The 27,162-nt window shown below is 44.6% G+C and overlaps 1 pseudogene; it reads left to right on the top strand.

Moving 5' to 3' along the window:
• Positions 1–364: 364 nt before the first annotated feature.
• The window catches only part of LOC113258245 (60S ribosomal protein L23-like), a 32,051-nt pseudogene continuing 5,253 nt past the window's right edge, over positions 365–27,162 (top strand).

A 27,162-nucleotide genomic window follows, 5' to 3' on the forward strand; every position in this document is an offset into this window, starting at 1 on the left:
ATTCCCAATGATTCTGGTAGGAGGTCTGGCAATTGTGTCAGCCTGTGTGTCCTGAAAAAATAGTTGTCTTAGACTGGCTGCTCTTGGCAACATTCCTTGTCCCGCTCCTGCAGCCACCTCTGTGCCCCTCATCTGCCACAGTGGAATCTACAGCTTTGTCGCCAGAATCCCCAACCTGGTGCTCTTTACTCCGCTGTGTGCCCCCCTGGCTAGCAGGCCTCTGGGGACTGGAGAAGGACAGGTCACTGTGGAGGAGGCGGAGCATGGGAGACGTACCCCTACTAATGGGAATGTTAACGGGGAAACCCGGGAGCAGGAGGCTGGCCAGAGGGGAGAGGAGGATGGAGAGGAAGGTCGGGGGAGGATGGAGAGGAAGGTCGGGGAGGATGGAGATGAAGGTCAGAGGGAGGATGGAGATGAAGGTCAGGGGGAGGATGGAGAGGAAGGTCGGGGGGAGGATGGAGAGGAAGGTCGGGGGAGGATGGAGATGAAGGTCAGGGGGAGGATGGAGATGAAGGTCGGGGGGAGGATGGAGATGAAGGTCAGGGGGATGGAGAAGAAGGTCGGGGGAGGATGGAGATGAAGGTCGGGGGGAGGATGGAGAGGAAGGTCGGGGGGAGGATGGAGAGAAAGGTCGGGGGGAGGATGGAGAGAAAGGTCAGGGAGGATGGAGATGAAGGTCGGGGGGAGGATGGAGAGGAAGGTCGGGGGGAGGATGGAGAGGAAGGTCGGGGGGAGGATGGAGAGAAAGGTCGGGGGGAGGATGGAGAGGAAGGTCAGGGAGGATGGAGATGAAGGTCAGAGGGAGGATGGAGAGGAAGGTCGGGGAGGATGGAGATGAAGGTCGGGGGGAGGATGGAGAGGAAGGTCGGGGGAGGATGGAGATGAAGGCCAGGAGGAGGATGGAGAGGAAGGTCGGGGGAGGATGGAGAGAAAGGTCAGGGGGAGGATGGAGAGGAAGTTCAGAGGGAGGATGGAGATGAAGGTTGGGGGGAAGATGGAGAGGAAGGTCGGGGAGGATGGAGATGAAGGTCAGGGGAGGATGGAGAGGAAGGTCGGGGGAGGATGGAGAGGAAGGTCGGGGGAGGATGGACATGAAGGTCGGGGGATTAAAGCAGCTGCAGACAAGCGGGATGACCATGTTGACGCCCACCATGATGACTGGACAGCGCAAAAGGAAAAGTTAAAGGAGACAGACAGACCTGAGATAGGGAGAGGGCTACTGTGCTATACTCACCTTCCATCTCCCGTCTCAGAATCTCAGCGTGCTCCCCTTGGGATAGGGTGCCCCCCCACCAGCAGCACCACCGCGAACGACACTCGCTGTCCCCTGCCACCCCAAAAGAACCACCACGTGAATGTGGGACAGGGCGGGAGGAGAACCGAAAGTTCCAACGCCCTGCTTCTTTTCTTAAAAGTACTTCGAAAAGGAATTCTTTTGAGTATTTTTTTTTTTAAAGATTTTTATTTATTTATTCGACAGAGATAGAGACAGCCAGCGAGAGAGGGAACACAAGCAGGGGGAGTGGGAGAGGAAGAAGCAGGCTCACAGCGGAGGAGCCTGATGTGGGGCTCGATCCCATAACGCTGAGATCACGCCCTGAGCCGAAGGCAGACGCTTAACCGCTGTGCCACCCAGGCGCCCCTTTTTGAGTATTTTTAACTTACACTTTATAGTTTTTAACATTAAAAAACCATTTGTAACACTTTACATTTATTAACTTACTAACATTTTTTGCTATATCTATATTTAACATCGTGTTAGGGGTCAGCCACGCTGAACAATTTCCGGTGACCAAACAAGCCTTCAGAGCATCCTCTGTCCTACTTCTGACTTGGTTTGTGGTGCCATCCTGTTTATTACAATCTCAGAGGAGGAGGAAAAAAACACCTTGTAAAAAGAAAAGCAAAAACAGCGGCAAACAGTCTCAGTCCAAGCATTCCATTAACTTTTTTGTGTGTTTGTTTTGGAGACCCATTTGAACCCCAGAATTAGCTTAAAGATTATTTTAAGCTGAAGACATTTGAGATTCAGCAGATGCAGAAAAAAGCCTCCCCAAGCTTCCCTTATCTGACTAAAAGCTGCAACTTCTGTAAATCCCCTAGGAGGGAGGAGTTTTAAGAAGATGGAAATACCATTCACACCTGTACAGACAAATGTTATCACAAACTTGCTTATCTTCCATCTATTCTAAAAACTCATTCCTCTTTCCTACAGAAACCTATTAGCTCTTCCCATAGAAGCTTTTCTCCTTCCTCCATTTCCCCTATTAAGTTAGGTGCATAGGGCTTTAACTGTAACCATTTGGGAAATCCGCTACTTCCTTTGTTGGCTCTTCTATCCTCCCCCGGCCTTCCTCTCCATCCTCCCCCTTTTTCTCTATTCTCAGTTTAGTTCACAGGCCTCAGGGACTGAACGTAAGAGCCTGGAAGAAAAGTTTTTCCTCCCCTACAATGTATTAGCTGTCCTGTAACTAGTTGGTTTGTAGAAGATGGTTTAAAAAGCTTAAGATAAGACCCACCCCCTCCGTTTTTTTGTCACTGAAGCTGCTGTTTATTTGTTTGGCCTGTTTGATGTACGTGTGAAACAGTGTCCAGCAATTAGCTGGACTCTTATTTTGCTGAATTGTTGTAACAACAACAGCAGCAGCAACAACAAAAAGTAATAATAATGGATAATAATGATAGTACACTCACCGTGTGCCAGGCATCATTCCAGGCCTATGGATTCATTTATCCTTACGGCTCCGTGATGCATACAGATGCAAAAATGGAGGTACAGAGAGGTCAAGTAAATCACCCAAGGTCACTGAGCCAGGTGGCATCCCTATGGCCAGTTGAGAAATCCTGACCTTATCTAGAAGCTTCTCAGAATCAGTCCCAAGGATATCAAGTTCTAAAACCGCAGAGGTCTCCCCTTTTCCTTATGACCTTCCCTAATGGCAGATGTACAATCCTTTCTGTAGTTCTGTTTTTGAAAACATTTTCTTATTCTGGGTTTAAGGAGAAAGTGTTTTCTCTTCTTTGAATTCCAGGTTAATCCCTTGTACTGTAGGATTTCCTGTCTCACTTTCCTCACTCCTTTGTTTTGCCTTCCTCCTTTTAAACAGGGCCTGTCTTCGTTTCTTTGTTCCGCTTGTATCTCCTTACTGTCATGGGAGTGGTTCACCTGTGAAGGCAGGAGTGCCATAGAATGAGCCCACACACAACTGTAATGTCATTTGACTGTTGGAGTTGAACGATTTCATGCAGGCTGTGAACTGCATGATGGTGTGGGTATCACTATACTTTTCTCCATCAGGGCACAAAAAATACTTACTGAATTGCCCTGCAGTGGCCAAGCATGTGGGGGATAAAGTCACCAAAGTAGGGCTGGCTGTTGGAGAGTCCTGGAGAAGGGGATGGGTAAGGCTCAGGTGGGGTAAGGCTCGGGTGTCACAAGTGGTCACTGAGCTCACTCAGACTCTGGGCTGGGCATTCAGCTACAACCTGGCATAATTCAACAATGGTGAAGTGTGAACTTTATTTACTCGTGTATGAATGTATGCAGTCAGTCATCCTGTCATTCCATTCAGTAAGCAGCAAATGCCTTCTATGTGTTGGGAGTCACCTGGGATTTGGCGAATCAAGAGAAATAAGACCGGGGGCTTACCTTGAGGAATTTACAGCTGAAAAAGGAAGATTGATAGATAAAGTAACAGGTAGGAAACTCATGCAGTAATCCAGGTGAAAATTCAAGATTTAAGAGCCTGAATCCTCCATAAAACCCAAGGAAGATTCATAGTCAAACAAACCTTTGTTTCTCTCTTTATAGTTTCATAATCTGTACCTAAAAGCCTTGGTGAAATGACTTTGCTGTTTATAAGTCATCATTCTTTCTTTGTTAATGAAGTGGTAGCCCCGTTGCCTTTCCCCATTATATGTAGAAATAAATGGGAAACAAAGGGAGAGGGAGAGACAGAGACAGACAGAGAGACGGTCTCATACAACAGCATACTGACCTGCAAAGTCACGAGGTTCTCCTCCAAGCTCCAGGACCTTTCCCATAACACAAAACCTGTCATTGTTACATTGATGGTGATTTTATATTCACAGCAATACTGTCACTGGCCCGAGTCTCTGGTGAATTTTCCAGCCGAGTGAGGACCTTCCTGCTACAACAACCAGAAGCCAAGTCTAGCTTTCCCTGGGGAGTGAAGAGCATGAACTCCAGGAATGCCACACCACTGATGATAATGTTGCTTCTATCTGGAAACTTCATCACCGGAGATGATGGAAGGAAGATCCTAGTCCAAGTGGCACCTTCTACCGGGAAAGCAGCATGGAATCTTCCTTTAATGATTAAATGACTGTACTAAGCCAGAGCAAACTGCAAAGGATAAAAAGCATCCGTTTGTAATCAGGGGGACTAAAAAGGAGCCGAGGCCAATTTTTATTCAACCTGCTTCGAGTGGAACTGTGTCAGCCTCTACTCTTGGGTCGTCAGGGAGAGGAAGCTTTTGCCATCAGACGTTTTCTCAGAAGAGAACTGGTTGAACGCGTAAGGAAACCGTAATAATAAAATTAATGTAAAGCTTTTTAATCATTCAACTATAGAGAAGAAGAGGTATAAAAGGACATTCGATATGGCAAGATGAGTTACCATCCAGGCAGCAAATACATTACGGTTGGTTTCTGTAAAGGAGTCAAGATACTTACAGCTCTTAGTGCTGGCTCATAGGAAATATTATTATGTGGTGGCTATTCTTATCCCTGGTGTCCCCTTCTGTATTAGTTTCCTAGGGCCGCTGTGACAAATTACCACAAGCTTAGTGACTAAAACGCACAGATTTATCATCTTACAGTTCTGCAGGTCAGGAAAGATAACCTGAGGCCTAATAAAAATTTTAAGAGTGGGAGCAAAAATGGGTTCAAATTAAGCAGTGCCAAACCACAAAGTGGGTAGGTGTGCTCCATCGACAGGAGCTTGGAGAAAGTCCTTTAAAAAGAAAAGGTGGAAGCCAAGCAAGAACGTTATTTGATGTTGGCTGTGGCTTAAGCATTTGCCTTGTTCGGGAGAGCCTCGTCGACTGTAATTGGCTTCAATATCCTAGCTTTGAGGCACGTGAGGATTTAGGGTTTGGCTTGTTTACGAAGGACCACCTCAGTCGAATGGCCCTCCTTGTTTAATTAATTTAAAAGAAGTTGACCGCAGGTCAGCAGGGCTGCGTTCCTTTTGCAGGCTCTAGGGGAGATTCTGCTTCCTTGCCCTTTCCAGATCCGGAGCCATCGGCATTCTTTGGCTCTTGGCCCCATTGCTTCCAAAATCACATCTCCCGCTCTGATTCTGACCCTCCTGCCTCCCTCTTAAAAGGACCCTGTGATGACGTTGGAACCAACTGGACAATCCAGGATCATCTTTCCATTTCAAGATCCTTCATTTAATCACATCTGCAGAGTCCCTTTTTTCCATGTGAGGTCATCTATTGACAGGTTCTGAGGATTAGGATGTGGCCGTTTTTGGAGAGGAGATGGTTCGGTTCACCACACTTCTCTCAACTCCCCCGCCTGGCCGTAATGCTGGTAGCTTGTGTGGGCTGAAGGGCTACTATGTGCAGGCCCTTTGAGGTGGGTTTTAGAGACAGCAGAAATGCAGCTGGTTATACCAGATACTGTCTGGGCTCTGACTATATCCTCTCACATTTTACCATTTCCGGGCCCAGGGGTAGATTTTCAACTGCCCAAACTTACAATTATTTGCCTGAGGGTTTTCTCTGGCTGCCAGAGTCTGTCTGCCCCCATAGGAGCAGGGGGTAGGGGGAGAGGGACAACCAAAAAGGTCAAGGAATTAATGCTCCCCCTGCCGCCAAGCAGCCCTCAATCAATAGCTGATAAAGGAACCAACTCCCTTGCCCTGTCGTTGGGAAAATTCTTTGGTGCCTCAAGGTCTGTTTCCGGGGAATCCAAACCAGGACACTGGAGCAATTTCAGTAACTTGCTCAATGTGTCATAGCTAGTAAGTGACAGGCGTTGGATTTGAACCCACATCTGATTGCAAATCTCATGCTATCCATTATTTCTCTTAGCTGGCTTCTTGCTCATTGTACCTGAGGAAGATGGCTGACATGGGGTGTAATCAAGCTAGAAGGTGCCCCCTTTCCGGTTCCTGATTTGGAAGAAGAGAAGATTCCCACGGGGGTGGGTAGAGGCTGCAATTCAGCCATCGGAGACCCAGAGGGTTGGGGGTTGTGAATCTCAGGCTGCAGGAACCTACTGAGCCCTGAGCACGCTTGGGTACCACACACAGAATCGTGGGCCACGTGGGAGTCATTATTTTATTATTTTATTATCCTTATTTTATTGTCATTATTTTGTTGATTTCAAGTTCAACCACAGGACATGGTGACAAGGAACTGGCTTACAAAAATATGTATGCACGTGTGGTTTATCAATACTCACAGGTGCTTGGGATAGTACACATCAGGACATGGACCACGGCTCCAGCTGGAAGAGGCAATTTTCTTAAATGTGGCTCTGCCAAAATGTAGCTTTCCTAGAATATGAGTTTCAGACCATAAGCTGCCTGCACTATTGAAGAACAAAATGAAATAAGTTGGTTCTCTCTCTCTCTCTCTTTTTAACCTTCAGGGCTGATTCTGACATAATTTTAAATCTGATTTCACAAGGACAAACACTCGTGCGGGAGGCCAAGACCGATTTTGCTGAAGTCTTTCTACTCCCAAGAGCTGTGCCTTCTGAGAAAGCCCTTGCTTATGGGGTTTATGTGTTTTTTTCTGTATTCAAACCCTGTAGTCTCTGGAGAAGAACCCTCTGGAACACAAAGGTTTACATTAACATTCAGAATATGTGAAAAAGAAGGGTTATATTCAAGACGAGATCTTGCCATTTGGGATAACATGGATGGACGTAAAGGGTATTATGCTAAGTGAAATAAGTCAGACAAAGACAAGTACTCTATGATTTCACTTATATGCAGCATCTAAAAAACAAAACAAACGAATAAACAAACAAACAAAAACCAGAAACAGACCCATAAATACAGAGAACAAATGGTGGTTGTGAGAAGGGAGGGGGTGAGGAGATGGGCAAAATGGGTAGAGGGGTGTGGGAGTTATTGGCTTCCAGTTATGAAGTGAATAAATCACAAGGATGAAGGGAACAGCATGGGAAATATAGTCAATGGTATTAAAGTAGCATTGTATGGTGACAGATGGTTAAAAAAAAAAGAGTGGTATTCAGAATACTGCAAGGCCGCCAATTCACAGAGGACGTACCTGGCACACCTGCTCAGTGTTGAATGCCACTTGGTTCTAATCCTGGTTTTGTTACCAACTCATGGTGTAAAACCTTAGGGGATCTACTTAACCTCTCTATCAGTGGCCCGATCAGTGAAACAAAGGTGATATTACAGTTGTTGGCTGCATTCTTGATGGAAAGCCTGCGGAATGGTTCGTGCTGGTATATTCTTGGTAGGTTAACCCACCACTACAGCTGGACTGTCTCAGGAAGCCTCAAAAATATGAGAGTTTAAGAAATTGACACATGACTGACTTTTTTCTGTCCTTGACATCCTGTCACATCTTAATTCTGGTTTTGTCTTCTATTACTGGTTTAGAACCCATGGGCTCTTGAATCTGCCATAACAACTTTATATTATATACTGTGTGTTATAGTATCTATAATAATAAATATTATATTATATACCATGTGTGGATGCATAGCATTTATTACAAAATTGTAACACAGATTTTATTCGGAGTATGGTTGAATCAATTTATCGTTAACAATTCGGCAATACCAGTACTATTCGGTGACCACCAAGAGATACAAAGTCAATATCACGTTACCCGACCAAACTCTTCTTGACTTTTTTTTTTTAAGATTTTATTTTTAAGTAATCTCTATACCCCACGTGGGGCTCGAACTCACAACCCCGTGGTCAAGCGTCACATGCTCCACCGACTGAGCCAGTTAGGTGCCCCGACTTCTATTAATCCTAAAGTGATTTGTATAGTGTAACTGGTTCACTGAGTGACTCTCAGGAAAGATCAACCAATCTAACTTTATCCTGAACTCAGTAAAAAAAATCTTGAACTATCATCCTAAACATTTTGACTTTATCTTGACCAAAGAGTTTGGGACCGAATGTTTTTCCCCACCAGAAAGATTTCAAAGGATTTATGTGGGGAAAGAGAACCACACAGGGAATGTTCCCGAATAAATCACCTTCCCACCTGTTCTCAGGCTGCAGTTTCTCAGGGATCCCTAAACTTGACTGGGTGTTAGAACTCGGCCTAGGGAAACAGGGGCGGCAGGGGAGGGTAGCAGATGGTGGCATCGTGAACAGAGCGCTTAGAACACAGGGGTGAAAGGCAAAGGGAAGGAAAGATTGTGAGGCTACCTGCCCTAAAACTGTCAAGGGAAGCTCCAGAAGACTTGAGAATTAGAGAGTTCTGCTCCCTTACATGGTAAGCTGCAAGAGCAGTTGACACCTCCCTGTTGCTGTGATCCCCAGTCAGATGATATTTGCCTGGAACCAATTCAGTGCATTAAAAAAGAAAATGTGGGGCGCCTGGGTGGCACAGCGGTTGAGCGTCTGCCTTCGGCTCAGGACATGATCCCGGCGATCTGGGATCGAGCCCCACGTCAGGCTCCTCTGCTGTGAGCCTGCTTCTTCCTCTCCCACTCCCCCTGCTTGTGTTCCCTCTCTCGCTGGCTGTCTCTATCTCTGTCAAATAAATACAATCTTAAAAAAATAAAAAATAAAAAAGGAAATGTGCACACTAATAAAGCACATGCAAATTTTGGGGGGTACAGGCCGCTGTTGTACCCGGGCTAGGATGTGGCTGTCTGTCTTGGAAACAGAGGGTCTTTTTGGTTCTCCCACCAAATGTGCTAGGTGTCCTTTCGAGGATCCACCCCACCCACTGATGGGAACAGATAAACCAGAAGGTAAGCAAGCCAGTTGCTCAGTTCTGTGTTCGCAAAAGAACCCAAGTCATTCAAGGTTAGCCTAAAACAGAACACCCCTGTAATGTGATCAGCATGGAAAAAAGCATGCATCAGAGAAGGCGGACAGAATGAATAAGATACCCCTGGCTGGCAACCCCACGCAGACTTCCAGGGATAAGCAGGCAGCAGGCTCAGAAATGCCACCGCTTTCTGGCAAGTCAGCTCTCCTCCAAAGCCCCAGAGATCCCATGCTTCTCTTTGGCTTTTTGTGTCTCTAAAAATCAACTCTTACAATAACACAAGTTTCTGAAGAGAAATGGAATGAAATCCTTTTCATGAATATGGGCACGTGACCCTGCAGAAGCGAACTCGGGGAAGGATTGGCTACAAAGGGAAAGAATGGGGGGCAAGGCCGGCCTGGGCACCCGCAGTGGCTTTGTCTGTTTGGCTGCTTAGATGGTATTTTATTCTTTTGTTTATCATTGGTGATTGTGAATAGGTCTATCATTTATTCCCATCTTCTGTTTTTGTTTTTTTTTAAGCCTCTTATGTGTCTTTGGTCCCCTATATTCCTAATAATGATGTTAAAGTTGACAAGAGTATATGTAACAGGTCTGTGTCAACGACAGAGCCCTCACTTTTGGAAGGATGTTTAATCAAAGCAAACTAGATTTGCTCGCTAATTTTTAGGCATCACACCCTTACATCTGTAAAAACATTTTTACTTTAAAAAACAAACAAACAACCTGGCTGGTGTGATCGGTAAAGAGCACAACTCTTGATCTTGGGGTCATGAGTTCGAGTGCCACACTGTGAATAGAGATTACTTTATTTATTTATTTATTTTTAAAAACACTTCTTAAGAATGTTTCTTTTCTTTCTTTCTTTCTTTTTTTTTTTAAAGATTTTATTTATTTATTTGACAGAGAGAGAGCACAAGCAGGGGAAGGGGCAGAGGGAAAGGGAGAAGCAGGCTCCCCGCAGAGCAGGGAATCCGATGGGGGGACTCGAACCGAGGACCCTGGGATCATGACCTGAGCTGAAGGCAGACACTTAACCAACTGAGCCACCCAGGCGCCCCAGGAATAGAGATTACTTAAAAAAAAATAAGAAGATCTTAAAAATAATAGGAAATAAATTTATTATGTGGAGCATTGGGTGTTATATGCAAACAATGAAGCATGGAACACTACGTCAAAAACTAAGGATGTACTGTATGGTGACTAACATGATAAAAAAATTTTAAAAATAGGAAATAAATAAAACCAAACTAGAATTTATTATTATTCTTAAAGATTTTATTTATTTATTTATTTATTTATTTATTTATTTATTTATTTATTTTTGAGAGAGAGAGCATGAGCAGAGGGGAGATGCAGAGCGAGAGGGAGAAGCAGGCTCCCAGCTGAGCACGGCACCTGACTCGATGCAGGGCTTGATCCCAGGACCCTGGAATCATGACTGAGCCAAAGGCAGACGCTCAACCAACTGAGCCCCCCAGACACCCTCCTAATTCTATATTTTTAAGACCTTCCGTGACATTATTATTTTTGTTTTGCATGTTGAACGTTTATTTAGACTTACATTGCTTTTCTTTCCTTAGGGAGCCTCACCCTTTGACACCATCAAAATCACAGCTCAGTCCTATAGCTGTTACTTTCAGATCGACAAAGGCTCTGGGGCAAAAACAGTTCTGAGCACCATGCTTACCTTTCTAGATTATTGCCTTCCCTTAGATTTTGGCCCAGTAATTCTTGATTATTAACTCATCAATGATTTAAATCTATGTTTATATACAAACCTGGTTTTAAATTGTATGCAATACAAGAGTTAGCTTAAATTATCTGTCCACTCCTACCGGAAGCAAAGTCAAAAAATTTTTTAGCACAGAACTTCACCCATGTGAGATTTTTGGAAATTACGTTTTTGTAAGGGAATTCTCATTGTACAGCTCTATTTGTATACAACTGTCTGTCTATAGGTCCTGTACCTCCCACATTTTCCTACCGCTAAATCCCCTGCCACCTTCCTCCTGATCTCTCCAGCATTCCACACCGCCATCCCATTTCTGATTTGTCTGCAGAATAGTGGAGGTGACGATAAATAATGGTTTTCAACTGCTTGAAGGTTATGGTCCTTCTTTCTTCTAGAAGAATATAGTATCTTTGATGAAGATTGGCAAAGTAACCATAGACTCAGTGCAGAGATAAAAATTCAGGCACGGTAACGGCACAAATGGCTTTTCTCTGTCTGCGATCTCTTCTGGCAGTGGGCAGGAGTAACTCCGGCTAGCTCACAAACATAGCTACCGGGCAGTGTGTACTATTACTCCTCAACCCCACCCTCCACGCACTGTGGTTCCCTGGGCTTTAATCTGTACCAAGGCCTTTGATGCTTTGAAACTACTTCTGCTGCCTTGGGTATTGTTGCCATTGTTACCATGGCTACTGCCAAGATCAAGTGATACCTGGACCAGATTATACTTAAGGAGATTTCCTTCCTGTCCCAACCCGGCCAAAGACAACTTTTGAAGCCTATCCATGCCCCTGGTGAAGAACTGATATGGGAGCCAAGGTTGCCCAAGAAGCAGGAAAACTTCCTTCCCCTGCCTTTGTCTCACACTCTATGACACTGATTCCAAAGACGTTTACGAATGAAAATCACAATGAGACACTGTGTTCTCCTTATGAAGCTGGCAAGATTAAAATGTCTGATAAAATGTCAGAAAAGTGGTACAGAAACAGACATTGCAGGTGGAATAGAAATTGATATAATCTTTTGGGAGAGTAACGTGGTCATATCAATCACAATTTACAATGCCCATGCCATTTGATTGTGCAAATCTATATCCAGTTTTTTCTTTAATACTTGCAAAATGACGTATGTGCAAGGATAGTCAATGCAGCAGTGTTTCTCAGTCAAAGATCGGGAACAATGGCAGAGCCCATACTACGTGGCCTTTCCATATGCCCTTGGCTAACCTCTGAGTTCACTGGCAGCCAGCGTGGAAAGTTCTGCATATACTGACAAAACTTCCCACCTCGAGCCACCTGCGGTGCCCTCAGGAGCAAGCTTTAGTCACAGAGAATGAAAGATAGTGCATGTCTCAGTCTGCCTGTGCCGTCCTAACAAAATACCACAGACTGGCCTAAAAAACAGACATTTTAGAGACAGGCAAGTCTATTTAAAAACAAAACAAAACAATTCAACCCCCCCCCCCAAAAAAAACCCAAATTAATGTTCTCACAGTTCTGGACACTGGAAGTTCAAGATCAAGTTCAAGATAAATTTAGTTTCTGGCGAGGGCTCTCTTTCTGACTTGCAGGTGGCTGCTTGTCACTATGTCCTCACATGGCCTTTCCTCCCCAAGTACACATAGAACGAGAGAGAGAGACAGAGACAGAGACAGAGATGGAGCGGGATCTCCTCCTAGAAGGACACTAATCCTATCAGAGCAGGGCCCCACCCTTATGACTCCATTTGACCTTAATTACTTCCATAAGGGCCCCATATCCAGACATAGCCACTCTCGGGGTTAGGGCTCCAACATGTGAATTTGGGGGGGGGGGCATGGACCATGCGGACATTTAGTCCCTCACAGTGCATAAAACCCCCAGCTCCCTCCGAGTGCTGTTTTGGAGGCATGTTTTACACAGTTTCTTAGGAAGTCCCCAGGGGAACTGAACCGAGTTTTGCCCAAAGTTATGACTTACTTATTAATTTACTCTTTCATGACTCTTCTCTCTGCCCTTTCACTGAGCTTCCTGGGGTCACCTCCTAAATAAATGACCTACATTCAGGACTTCGTCTTGTTACCGGACAGAGAACCGGTTCCAAACACAGGTTTGGCCACTTGCCGCTCCAAAGTGATATTTGAGAGACAAGTGATAGTGGGCAAGGAAAGGCGGCTTTCTCCGTGAAGCCAGCAACCTGGGCAGGTGGTGGGCTAGCGTCTGGAAGTCCAACTTTCCTGGCCAGGGGGAGCCGGAGGGTTTTAAAGGGGAAGGCACAGGGAGCTACATGCAAGAGAAGCAGGTGCCTGGCAGTTAGTCCTATGTTGACATGACCCTGAGTAGGTTGCTGGCCGCCGGGCACCTGTTTTCGAACGTGGTCAGGCCTTATCTTCTGGGAAAGTCTGGTCCTTCCCTCCTCAAGGCCAGCAGTTTGCAAATCTCAAAGTAAGTTAGTTCTGCTACGGAATCAAGGGACTTAGGTCAGCAAGCAGGGAGAACATTTGCTTGAGGCAAGTTTACCCATAGGTGGGTTGGAGTGGTGTTAGTCTCAGGGTCTGCTTTTGGGAGAACTCAAACTGAGACAATGTTTCAGATAACCAGTGATTTAAACCCAAGGTTATGCCCAGAGGCACTGAGGGCTGCAGGCGGTCCTGTATTCCCAGTGCTGTGATGACAGTTGTTTTGGGGTTCCTGGCTGTATCAGGTCATACCTCAGGCTGGCATGGAGAGACTCTGGAAATAAGTCAGCCCTGGAAAGAAAGTGAGGCAGGGGTGAGGAAGACAGTCGGATCTGCAGGAACCAGGAGCCCATTCTGGAAGAGGAAATACCATATCCGCCAAGCGTATCAGAGACAACAGGCAGGAACAGGGAGCGTTCCCAAAGACATGTTGAACCCCATTAGTGAGAAGCCTCTGAAGCCAGGCAGGGTTTGGAATTTCGAAATATGTTCTCTCTGGCAAGTTGTTTTTGGAAAGCTAGTGTTAGAGAATTGCAACCGAGGGGTTCTAATTTTTATCATTTTGTTTGTTTTTTGTTTTTGTTTTGTTTCGTGTTTCTACACGTGGCCTGAATTCATGACCCTGACCTGAGATCAAAACCTGAGCTAAGAGCAAGAGTCAGATGCTTACTCGACTGAGCCACCCAGGCTCCCCATGATTATTATCATCATTGATTGTACCCATTTGTCAATTTTACATGAATGAAATAACTCAGTGTGTTACCATTTTGTGTGTGGCTTCTTTTGCTCAGTATGGTGCTTATAAGACTCATCTACATTGTTGAGTGTATCCTGACCGTATGTTAAGTAGCCTACTAAAAGCAATACAAAATTGATTGCAAAGGCAAACCTTGAAAATTTTATTCCTTTCATCTCTCATGTCGAGGAAAAGAAATATGAGTAATCCAAGTAGGGTATGCCATTTAAGGAAATATTATGATTCTCCACATCATTTTTAAAAATTATTTTAACATTATCAGAAATTCAAATTTCTATGGGAAATGAATACAGTCACAGCTCCCCAATTCCCTCACAAGTTGATCTGATCTCTCGCTTAGGGAGAGAGAGAATTCCTACGCCGGTAACTCCACAAAGATTTTTTTAAAAAGTTGTTTCTTGGGGCGCCTGGGTGGCACAGTGGTTAAGCGTCTGCCTTCGGCTCAGGGCGTGATCCCAGCATTACGGGATCGAGCCCCACATCAGGCTCTTCTGCTATGAGCCTGCTTCTTTCTCTCCCACTCCCCCTGCTTGTGTTCCCTCTCTCGCTGGCTGTCTCTCTCTCTGTCGAATAAATAAATAAAATCTTTAAAAAAAAAAAGTTGTTTCTTTATACGTTACCTCCAAGTTTCAATTTCTCAGACTCTTCTCACCTCTCATAATCACGGATAACTGTCTATGTTTATACTATCACCTTTGAACAATTCTCACGGCGTGTACCTGTCTGGCCCCCTGGGCTGAGAGGCCATTCAGTATTACTTATTGGCTATATCTGCTTCCGGCTCTACGACCTGTCAATCAACCTTGCCGTTTAGATATTTCTGTCCTTCAGATATAAAGAAGCATCACAGAAATTAAAAACCTTCTGTGCAGCAAAAGAAACCGTCAACAAAATGAAAAGGCAACCTACCGAATGGGAGAAAATATCTGCAAATCAAATTATATAAAGAACTCATTCAGCTCAAGAACAAAAAACCAAGCAATCAGATTAACGAACGGACAGAGGGTCTGAATAGACATTTTTCCAAAGAAAACAGACAGGTTGCTAATTGGTACATGCAAAGGAAGCCAGGACACACGGGAACATGGACATCTAGATCTTTAAGACTATTTTTAAGCCGGGGAAGCCTACACGTGATTTCAGTATTATATACGTGCTTCTGCTTTCTAGGAGACATCCTACTTTAAACACACATTCATGAGTTTTATATAAATGTATATATTTATGTACATTTAGGTATTATTTATAAATGTATAGTATATACATTTTATATACTTATGTACACATACATAATTATGGTTTATTTTTCAAGGTGAGCTTTAGAAGTCAATGATCGGCCTAGATTCCTGTCTGCTACTTTCTCTTTGGGTAAGTTCCTCACCCTCTTTGCTTTTGTTTTCTCATCTGTCAAATGGGAGAACCACCACTTGTTTTTCAGAGTTTCTGGATTAAAAGAAGCCATTAGGGTTCTTTGGGCAGATGGCACTTTTCAAAGATGGCTGAGCAGTACCTCCTGTCTTCCTTATTTCTCTGCAGTGGGACCTCACCATTCCCTCATCAAGAGATATAGTCCAGTTACCTTTCCTGTGAATGGGGGTGGGGGTGGGGGTTGCGGAAGCTTCAACCAATGGCGTATGAGAGTGGTGATGCTGTTTGGCTTCTGAGCCTCGTTCATAAAAGGCTATGCAGTTTCTCCCCTTGTTCATTGGAAAAACCACCCTTGGAGCCTTGGGCTACCACGTAAGAATTCTGACAATGCCACAGCTGCCGTGGTAGCACATAGCGAGGCCACATGTAAGTCCTCTGTTGGCAATCCCAGTCTCTGAGTCAGCGTGGCCCAGAAGTCAGACAGGTGAATGGAACTCCAGATGATTCCAGTCCCAGCTGTCCAGTCACACCGGCCTTCAACCTTCCCAGCTAAGACGCGAGACATCATAGAGCAGAGACAAATCCCTCCCATTCTACCTGAAATCCTGACCCATGGTACCAGCAAACAGAATAAAATGGTTGTTTTCAACTGCTAAAATTGGAGATAGTTTTTTATGTAGCAAAGTAATTGGTAAAGCAAGATATGACACATAGCTATAGAAATTCTTTTCTTCTTTCCTTTCTCAGATAACTTAAGATGCCAGAGAAAGCATCTGATAATGTTGGGAATCTATAAGGACAACAAATTGTAAAGTAACTGTAATGGATATGACATCATATTTATGCTGCAGACAGAGGGAGAGGCACGGGGGCCAGATGGAGAGTCACTCCTGGCAAAGCCGCAGCACATTTCATGTCAGCAGGCAGGTCCCCAGAACTCAGAGCTGGGCAAAGCTGACCCAGGAAAGCGTGGGTCAATATGTCACAATTCAGCAGGGAACTGGTCCCTGGTACTTGCCAGCCTCAGTAGCATGACACGCTTGGATAAAGGGAAAGACTTCGTTTTGGTTAATGCTGGGACATAGCGTGTTGAGATGCAAGGGTGGGTGGGACTGAAGGGAGGAGAATGACTGTAAGATTCAACTCAAGATGAGGTAGCACCATGCACTGTTCATTATCCAAAGGAGATTGGCACACTCAGCTTGCTTAGGGTGGTTGTTGGTATCCAAGGTGATCAAAACCAAGGGGTGAGACCAGGCACACATCTTTACAGAGGGTGAGTCTTCCTTGAAATAAAGCATATAGCTGTCTTGCAACTCTCAGTGTGTTTCCCAGAAGGAAACTAACGTCACGTGCAAATGGGTAGCTGAGGAGAGTTTCATAGACTATTTACAAAGATGCGGATGGCAAAGGGAAACCAAAATGGATGGTGCAGTGCAGTGAGGCTAGCCAGAGAGGGGAGTCACCCCAGGCCTAAAGGGGCAACAGGCAGTTAAAGACAGTGGTAGCATCTTAGCAGAAGCTCTGGCTTTCAGCAGAAGAATGGAGCCAATCCACAGCAACCGGCATGGAAGACTCCAGGACAGTAAGTTCTCCAGCCTTACTCTCCCTCTGCCATTACTCTGCTTGCCTGAATCTAAAGGGAAACCAGAGGAAGAGGCCCATTGAAGCAGTCCGCAAGGACTTCTAGCACCCTTCTAGGGCACAGGACAGAAAGGAGAAAGGTAGAGATTGGACTCAGAGGGGTGAAATATAAGATAACCCAGTATATCATGTGGTCTGCACATCCAATTCACGGTAACACTCCTAGGCTGGAAGAGAAGGAGGACAGTGAGGACCCCTGGAGGAGAGGTGGCTGGTAAGGGCTAAGCTTGGGCTTCCAGTCCTGGCTCTGAACCCCCCTCCTCACCTCCCTTCCCCTGCCTGGGAATCACATTATCAGATGGAAACCAGGGTTAATCAACTGGGACCATGCCGACAAGATCGGGACACCCACAGCCCGGTAGACTCCCAATAGACTAGGCTATGACGACACAATCAGTTTCACACCCTACCCTTTCATTCAGAGTCTCTTAAACTCAGCACTATTGACATTTTGGGCCAGATAATTATTTGTAGGGGCTATCACGTGCATTCTAGGATATTTAGCAGCACCTCTGGCCTCCACCCTCAAGATGCTAATAGCAACACTCTAGCCAGTTGTGACAACCAAAAGTGCCTCCAGACTTTCCAGTTGTCCTGTAGGGGCAGAATCACCTTTGGGTAAGAATCACTGCATTCATCCATTCAAGAAATATTTAAGGAGATATTCATTATGTGGCAGACATCAGGCCTCTCCTCCCGGGGTAGGGGAGACACTGTGTGCCAGTGGGATGTGGTCCTTGCTTTCTCAAACTTCATTGTCTAGTGACGGAGGCCAACATTGAATACACAGTTACACAAATAACTCACTTTTGGGGGAAAGTTATATTTAATAGAAAATCTGAATGACCTTTGCAAGCAGGTGCCAGGTCTAGAATAAAACCTATACACATGGAAATACCAGGCTGTAGGGGGAATTATTTTTATTGACCTTTAACTTTTTTTAAAGTTTAGTTTTTCTTATACCTTGAATCTCCAAATATCACACACCTTGAAGCTGAAATTTAAATAACATCTGTGAAAATCCAAAAGTTGTCGTGGTAGGTTAAAACGGCTGCAATTTCTTTGCCACTCTTTTTTCTTTTTTAAGATTTTATTTTTAAGTGATCGCTACACCCAACGTGGGACTCAAACTTACAACCCCGAGATCAAGAGTCGCATGCTCTACAGATCAAGAGTCACCCATCTTTGCCACTCTTATCACCAAGAAGTAGGAATCTAATTACCTCTCCTGGAAACTGGAATGACTTTGTGCCTGGCCTGACCGATAGAATGCAGTGGAAGTGATGCTGTGTGGCTTCCAAGCCTTGGTCACAGGGAAAATTAATCTCTGCGAACATGCTCGGGGAGCCCCGGGCCAACATGTAAGTAGTCCCAGCTATCCTGTTGGAAAGAGAGAAACTGTGGCCAAGCTGTGGACAGTGTGGCGATAGAGGCCGGGTAGAGATGCCTGGGATGCCAGTTGTGTAAGTTAGAAGCCATTTTGGATGTTTCAACTAATGGAACCTTTAGCCTTCAAGTGACTCTGCCCCAACTACCATCTGACTATAGCCAAAGAGAGTCCTCAAATGAAATGAATGGAAGAACCACCAGCTGATCACAGTTAACCAACAGATCCATGAGAAGTGAAAAAATCATTGTTGCTTTCAGCTGCTAATACGGGGGCAGTTTGTTACTTAGCAGTAGATAACCAAAACGGTCCTTAAAGTGCTACTGAACGTATGGATGGAAATAATCATCAAGGGGCATCTGGCTGCCTCAGCCGGTAGAGCATGCAACTCTTGATCTAGGGATTGTGAGTTCAAGCCCCATGTTGGGCATAGAGCCTATTAAAACAGTAGAAATAATCATCGATCTGTTTATTGCATAAATAACAGTTGTGTATGCAAATGGATAGGAAATATCAATTAGGATTCTTTTGGGAGTTAGTAATAGAAGCCCAACTCTAACTGCTTAGGGAAAAGGTGGAAAGTTCCGGCTCATGAAATTCAAGGAAGTTTTAGCTCATCCAATTACAGGAGTATCAGGAACAATGTTTAAGTACTTAAATGCCACCAAGGAATTTTCTCGACATCCCTCATTCCTACTTCTTCTTTAGGCTGGCTTTATTCCTATCCACCGTGGACTAGCATTATCTTCCTGGTAGGAAACACAACTATGAACACACCCCCAGTTCCACATCTTACAAATGCTACTTTTGAAAAGAGACTACTTTTTTCACATGTGCTCTTTGAAAAATCCCAGTGATGAAATCCGATTGGCCAGACTTGGGTCAGTCACCACTTCTGAGCCAATCGACTGGGGCTGGGTGAAGAAAGAGAAGGCGGAAGGGACGACCATGTGAGAAAGAGCAGGTTCCCACGTAGCTGTGTGGGTAGGTAGGGATGGGTGTCGGTTAACTTTTGTTATACTATAAACCACCTCGGAACAGCAATCATTTTAGTTGCTCACAATTTTGCTGCTCAAGTTGGCATTTTGTTTGCCTGGGTCTGCTGAGCTAGGACTGGATGGTCTAGGATGGCCTCGCTCAGTTGTCCGGTGGTTGGTGAGGCTTCTTGATTTGGGGGTAGGGGAGTAGGGAGAGGCAGTTCACTCACATGTCTGGCGCTTGGTTTGAGATCAACTGGGGTGAGAGGATGGACTGGCCACGTGTCATTCATCATCTAACAGGCTGTTCACATGATGGCATTAGAGCTCCCAGCAGCAAGTTAAAGCCCCAGTGCAACGTATTTTTCAAGCCTCTGTTTGCATCCTATTTGTGAACGTCTTAACGGACAAAGCATGTTACATAGCCAAGCCCAGATTCAAGTCACCAAAAAACCTCCATCTCTCTCTTTTTAAAGATTTTATTTTTAAGTAATCTCTACACCCAGCGTGGGGCTTGAACTTATAACCCTGAGATCAAGAGTTGCATGTTGTACTGACTGAGCCAGCCAGCCTCACCCCCTACCCCCACCAGCCCCACCAAAACCCTCTATCCCTTGATGGGAGAAATTGCAATATATTGAGGCCTTTTCTTCCCCGAATCTATGACACTGCGTGTGTGTGTGTGTGTGTGTGTGTGTGTGTGTGTAGGGGGAGGAGGGTGGTAAGAGTGAGGTAAAGGTGGAAATTTTCAGTGGAAGTGCTATAGACAAGACAATGTTGACAATATACCTCAACTGAATTTACCCTATAATTATCTTGAACCTCCCATTTGGCCTTAGCACAACCACAAAGTTGGTGACATGTAAACTTATGAATAGAGATATGTTGGAATGACATAAGTGACCAATTAAGCCCTCCCAGTTTGCCTCAGATGTTCGTGAGAAGTTAGCCATTTCCTGCCCTCTGAATAATTCTGGTATGAACATTGTCCCAGGTTTTGTTTCAGAAGCCTTGGCAGCTTCTGAAAACAGACTGTGTCACTGGAAAATGTTGTGCAAACCAGATCCTGCTGTCTGCTAGTCATAAACATGTCCTTTCCAAGAACGGGCTCTCCAAAACAATATGTCCTAACGCTCTTTGGGTCAAAATTAACTATGAAAGATTAGAATTCTTGCTTCTGACTGTCGATTAGTGGGTAGGTGAATCTAGAACAAAAATCAATGCATCAGAAATTTGGCCTCTTAGAATTTTTGTTGTGGAGGGGATTTTTGTGCGTGTGTGTGTGTGTGTGTGTGTGTTTATATATAAAGATTTTTTTAATTTATTTGAGAGACCAAGCACAAACACGTGGAGGGGCAGAGGGAGAGGGAGAAACAGACTCACTGTCGAGCAGGGAGCCCGATGCGGGGCTGGATCCCAGGACCCCCAGATCATGACCTGAGCCAAAGGCAGATGCTTAACCAACTGAGCCACCCAAGAGCCCCCCCTTTTTTTCTTTTTAAATAAAGAGGGGTACAAACTCTCAGTAGCATCATTGTGTAATGGCTAAGAGCGTGGACTTTGGAGCCAGAATTCAGACTTCAAATCCTGACTTTCCCACTCACTATGACCACAGGCAAGTTACTCAGACCATGTGTGCCTCAGTTTCATTGTCTTCAAAATGGGGGTATCATTCTAGTGTCTACCCCTAATAATTGTTACAAGGGCTAAATGGGTGGATAATTCGGAAGTTCTGATCCCTGCTTGGAGTAGAACTAATGAGACACAATCGGAGGCATTCTTAGAGATGTCAGTGTGTTATGAGGATTCTTATTCATGTCCCTAGTCATCATCAAAAAGGCCATCACCTTTTTCTTGGAGAATAACAGCAGCAGCAGCTCAGGGAGAGGAGGGCAGTCAAAGAGTAAAGGGATAAAGAAAGGGGGGATAATCAGAAGGGGGAATGAAGCATGAGAGACTATGGACTCTGAGAAACAAACTGAGGGCCTCAGAGGGGAGGGGGTGCGGGAATGGGATAGGCCGGTGATGGGTAGTAAGGAGGGCACGTATTGCATGGTGCACTGGGTGTTATACGCAACTAATGAATCATCGAACTTTACAACAAAAACCGGGGATGTACTGTATGGTGACTAACATAATATAATAAAAAAACATTAAAAAAATAGTACTGAGACTATTTGCAAATTGCATTTGCAGTATAAAGCTCGGGGAAGGAGTCGGTCAGTGTCAATACTGAGGTTGAGAGAATGTCAGAGGATTTCAATCATCCATGCTTTCTTAGCCTCCTCTTTCCGTAAGTTGTGTTTTTAAGTGAAGTCAAGCGTTAACAAACTGTTACGAAAATCACAGTCTATATCCATCAATCCACACATGCAAGCGAGTCTTGGCATTCTTGGAACTATCCATCAAAAAAGCAGTGACATTCAGAAAAATAGCTGATGTTAAAAAGAATAAGCACCGGGGCGCCTGGGTGGCACAGCGGTTAAGCGTCTGCCTTCGGCTCAGGGCGTGATCCCGGCGTTCTGGGATCGAGCCCCACATCAGGCTCCTCTCTGTGAGCCTGCTTCTTCCTCTCCCACTCCCCCTGCTTATGTTCCCTCTCTCGCTGGCTGTCTCTATCTCTGTCGAATAAATAAATAAAACCTTAAAAAAAAAAAAAAAGAATAAGCACCTGATGTAATTATTCAAGGGGCATTACATAAGCCAATTCTCTACTTCCCAGTCCTTAAAAGAATTTAAAAAAACACAAGGTAAGTTGAAATGACTATACAGACGAATAAGCAAATTCGTTGTTGCCAGTGTTGGAGTTCTTAATTAAATAACATGGGCTTTATTTCTAGGTTGATTAAAACCTGTGTGTGCCCACCCCAAATGCCCATCTCAACCATCATTTCGTCCTATCATCCCTCCTGTCCACAAAGCCAACACAGATATTTGCTGAATGAACTAATGAACAGCTTCCTCCTTATAGCTGATCTTATAAAACACTTTATCAGGAAACAATGACTCTCTGAACTCTGAGTCAACAGATATTTTTGAAGGGTTGGCAGATACTTGAGGGGGATTTAACCTAGCAAAACAGACCCGAGGAAGGCTCCATATGGATAAATCTAGAATCGCTAATATTCTAAGAATGGGGAAACCACAAAGAACTGAAAAATTGGATTTTTTTTCTTTCTTTTTTTAAAATTTATTTCAGAGAGGGAGAGAGAGCAAACAGGAGTGGGGGGAGGGGGAAAGTTAGAAGCAGACTCCCCACTGAGCAGAGAGGCTGATGTGGGCTCCATCCCAGGACCCTGGGATCATGACCTGAGCCAAAGGCAGACACTTAACCGACTGAGCCACCCAGGAGCCCCAGGATTTTTTTTTTTTTGTCTTGATTGGGTATCATCATTTGCAACTTCACACTCATCCCTTGTCATCTGGTTCTGCCCCTCTCTCCTTAATCCCATGCCACCCCCACCTCTCAAGAAAAGGGATTCCCTTTTTGCTTTGTTGCTTCATTGACCACGTTTTATAAAAATTAATTTTAAGAAAAAATGTAGTCTATCCTTTTAAATAAGATTTGTTTCCAGCTTCTATGCGGTTTCATGAGATCTCTAGAGCACTGAGCTGTGACCACATGAATAGTTTGGAAAAGATGAATTGCTTTGGAGGAAGAAGGAAAGGCCAACTCTGGATTAGATTAATGGGGTTGACACATTTGTTATTCTTAAGAAACAAGCTGGGGAAAAAATGGTAAGATTCAAGCATCTTGTTAAGTTTACAGTGTCTCCTGTCAAGAATGCCTGTGTCCTTTGATGTTTACATCAACCCAAATATTCCAGTTACTCTCACTGTGACATAAGCTGTGCCAAGCTCAATGTAAAACAACCACAATTTTATTACGGTTAATGGATCCCATGGGTCAGGAATTCAGAAAGGACACTGTGAAGACATCTTGTCTCTGATCCTCGATATCTGGGGCCTCATTTGGGAAATCTCAAACAGCAGGGAGTGACTTGAGAGCTTGAGGCTGACATCATCTGAAGGTCTGCTCGCTCACACGTCTGGCAGTCCTTGCTGGCTGTTGGCTGGGAACTCAGCGGGGCTGTTGGCTGGAACGCCAACACCTGGCCTCTCCATGTCCGGCTTGAGCTTCCTCACAGCAAGGTGGCTGGGTTCTAAGAGTGAACATCCCAAGACCACGTGGGTGAAGCTATCCTATCTTTTATGATCAAGCCTTGGAAGTCACACGTAGTGTCAATTCTACCATAGTCGTAAACCCACTCAGATTTAATGTGAGGGGATATATGCTACATCTTTCCATGTCAGTTACACCAAGTGTCAGTTAAGAAGAGAGGAAGGGAGACATTGTGGCCATCTTTGGAAAATAAAATGTGCCACACTGGGCGTAAAATATATTTTAATTTTTCTTATATGGTAGTGTGGAGGATAAAAATATTTCTAGCCCTTGAATCTGTTTGCTTAGTTTGAACAAAATTAATTAGTATCTTTTTCTCTGTAGACTGATGAGGGGGAAGAATAACACAGACCAAGATAGAGAAAGTGGGAATCACTGGTAAGTATACATACTTTGATAATAGTGAGTCCTCCTTGAAACTTGAGAATACACTTTAACTAAACAAAGAGGGTTAGAATGAGTGGGAGAAGATGCTTGATCAGATCACCAGCAGCCTCTGGGAGAAGTTGGGAAAAAACCAAATTTGGTAAAGTCAAGTATTCTTGCTTCATTAAGCAAGAAATCTCTCTGGAGAATCAGCCCCAAACTAACAAATGACTCCTTGGGTTTATCGTAGTGCTTATGCCTGACATCCTTTCTTCCCTCCCAGAACCAAATTTTGTGTTTAGAAGACTCAAAGCAAACAGTCTTTGCAGGTAATCCAAAGAGGTTTCTCTGCCCCATTTCTACTCCATCTGTTTCTTCTCTTGCTTTCTCTGGCGCCCAACATTATCCCAACTTCAGTCTCAACTCCAGAAAGGCACATACACACTTCGGTGAATTGCTGGGGGAGAGTGTTCTTCCACTCCGTTGCAGTTCCATATTATAAACTTCTGCTGGTAGACTTGAGATTCTCCCTTGAGCACCAGGAGGTTCTTATCATCACCTGAAAATGTGTCGAGTGATAGAGGTCCTTCTTCTTAGTTAGGTTGGGCTACTTATAAATTGTGGCACCAAGGGAATGACCCTGATAGCAGTAGTAGGCAGAATTATGGTCCCTCAAAGATATCTATGCCCTTATCCCTGAGACCTCTGAGAATGTTACCTTCCATGGCAAAAGGGACTTTGCAGAGGTGATTAAGTGAAAGATCTAGAGATGGAGAGATTATCCTGGATTATCTGGGTGGGACTGTTATAATCACAAGGGTCCTTTATAAGAGTGAGGCAGGAGGGTCAGAATCTGAGAAGGTGTGATGATGGATGAAGAAGCTAGAGAGAGAGAGAGACAGAGAGACAGAGAGAAGGAGAGAGAGAAAGAGAGAGAGAAAGTTAAAGATGCTAAACTGTTAACTTTGAAGATGCAGGAAGGTGCCACAAACCAAGGAATGCAGGCAGCCTCTTTTTCTTTCTTTCTTTTTTTTTTTTTAAGATTTTATTTATTTATTTATTTATTTGACAGAGAGAGAGACAGCCAGCGAGAGAGGGAGCACAAGCAGGGGGAGTGGGAGAGGAAGAAGCAGGCTCACAGCGGAGGAGCCTAATGCGGGGCTCGATCCCAGAATGCCGGGATCACGCCCTGAGCCAAAGGCAGACGCTTAACGACTGAGCCACCCAGGCGCCCCGTGCAGGCAGCCTCTTGAAGCTAAAAAGGGAAAGGAAATGTATTCTTCCCTAGAGCTTCCAGAAGGAATCCAATCCTGCTGACCCATTGGGACTTCTGACATCCAAAACTTTAAGATAATTAATGTGTTCATTTTAAACCACTAAGGGTTGGTAATTTGTTACAGCAGCAGTAAGAGACTAATACAAACAGCTTATTTCTCTTGTGGTTGTTTGTTTCAGAAACAACATGAGGCCTTTGGTGAAAGCTGCTTGGGAAAGAAGTATTTCTATAAATCTGTATGAATTGACTTTGAATCGGTATGAAAGGAGTTGAAATGAAGCCTTGCACAGTGACTTCCAGAAGTTCCACAAGGTGGTGTAGAGAAGAACAAAATCTGAGATCACTGTTCTAAAAACAACTAACTTTCCTCTTGCTTTGAATATAACTACTCACATGGAGCATGACATACACGTATTGTATTTGATACTTGCACTGGTTAAGTTTGTTACAACAGGCCTGGATGGTATTTATGTAAATGAAACTATGATTAAAATTTGTCCAGAAAATTATTGACACTTCTGACTCCAGGTTGTGTGACACAGTGATAAATGTCAAGTCTCAACACACTGTTCAAATCTCACGAGTAATTCTATGAAATTAGACATGGCTAAATGCTACAATTACCTATGACTAAAGAATGGAATCATTTATTTTCTCATACCTGTCTTAGGGTATGTGAAAAACACAATTCTCCTGAGAATTGTCTGCATTGTGTCTCCATTTGCCCCTCCAGATTTACTCGGTTCCCTTATCCACCCTGCTCTGTGCCCAGAAGGCGGGCCTAACATGTGCCACTTCAATAGCCTCCCTGGGCTTCCTTGCCTTCTGTCTTGAGACTTTGGCAGAGATTTCCAGCAGGTGACCAAAGGGAGTAAGAAGGGGGAGATGGGCGTAGATTTGTTTTTTTCCAACATCTCCTAAATAAACTAGTCCTCAAATCCTTGATTCAGAGTCTGCTTCTGGGGGATCCAATCTAAGATGGCATAGTATCTGGGAACGAGCCCCTTCTTCAGGAAGGAGCCCTGCAATCTTGCTTATTCCCATGGCTGGCTGGACCCAACAGACTCTCTTTCCCTAGAATCTTGTACTAGAACAGAGAGGATATTGGTCAATGTCTGCAGGAGGCTTAGGCTCTTGCATGTAAACTCAGGAGCTTTGCAAGTGTGCCAAAGGATAAGAAAAGCAGAGAAAGCCAGTCTGCCGGACAGGGCCAGGTGGTGGTGGTGGTGGTGCAGGAGGCAGGGGAGACAGAAAGTGAAAGAGAAGAGGACGATGGCTCAGAGAATCAGAGAAGAGACATGGCTTCTTGTTCTAGCTTCCCTCCTTTCCTAAAGTCCTCCTACACCCAGCTCTTGCCAGTGAACTACGCCAGTATGGTACCATATAGGCATAAATTCTCTGTTGCCTCTCAAAGTAACTCAAGTAACTTCTCTAACATACCATCAAAGAATCAATTACCCCAGCAAATCATCTTAAAATTCCACTCACACTCTCGGTGAGTCAGAAAAGTTCTGCTTCACTACATTCCCTTTGAGAATTTCCTTCTGGAAGGCTTGAGAGCACAATGATTGTTAATCTCCCCACAGGTGAATGAGCAAGTCTTCAAGTACCCTCCGGCATTCACAAAAGCTGGCCTAAAGACCTGGTTGGCACATACAGTGAAGTGTTTGTGGTCCAAGACAATCCAGAATGGAACAATTTATTCCCTAATTACCTAATTGGACCAGGGCGAGCTCACCAAGCCGCCCAGATTTAGAGATAGGTGGCAGTAGGAGGAAGTCAAGGAAAGTCAAATATGCTGGAGCGGGAACAGAATGTGACACCTGTTTTTCAAGCTTGCCGGCTCCTCCTTGCTGCCTGCCGGGGTTCTGATTCCTCAGCCTCCTGCGTTGACTACTGGGCCACTCAGCTGTGTGCGTGTCATAGGCAGCTGCCCAAAGGCTGCCCTCACTGGGGAGCAGCAGTACCCTGACCAAAAGGATCCTCTTCCTACCAGCCTGCCAAAATTCGTAAATTCTCATTATTGAGTTGTTCTTTTGGTGAAGATATTATTTCCAGAA

The sequence above is a fragment of the Ursus arctos genome, unplaced genomic scaffold, assembly GCF_023065955.2.
Source record: "Ursus arctos isolate Adak ecotype North America unplaced genomic scaffold, UrsArc2.0 scaffold_16, whole genome shotgun sequence".
Taxonomy (NCBI): domain Eukaryota; kingdom Metazoa; phylum Chordata; class Mammalia; order Carnivora; family Ursidae; genus Ursus; species Ursus arctos.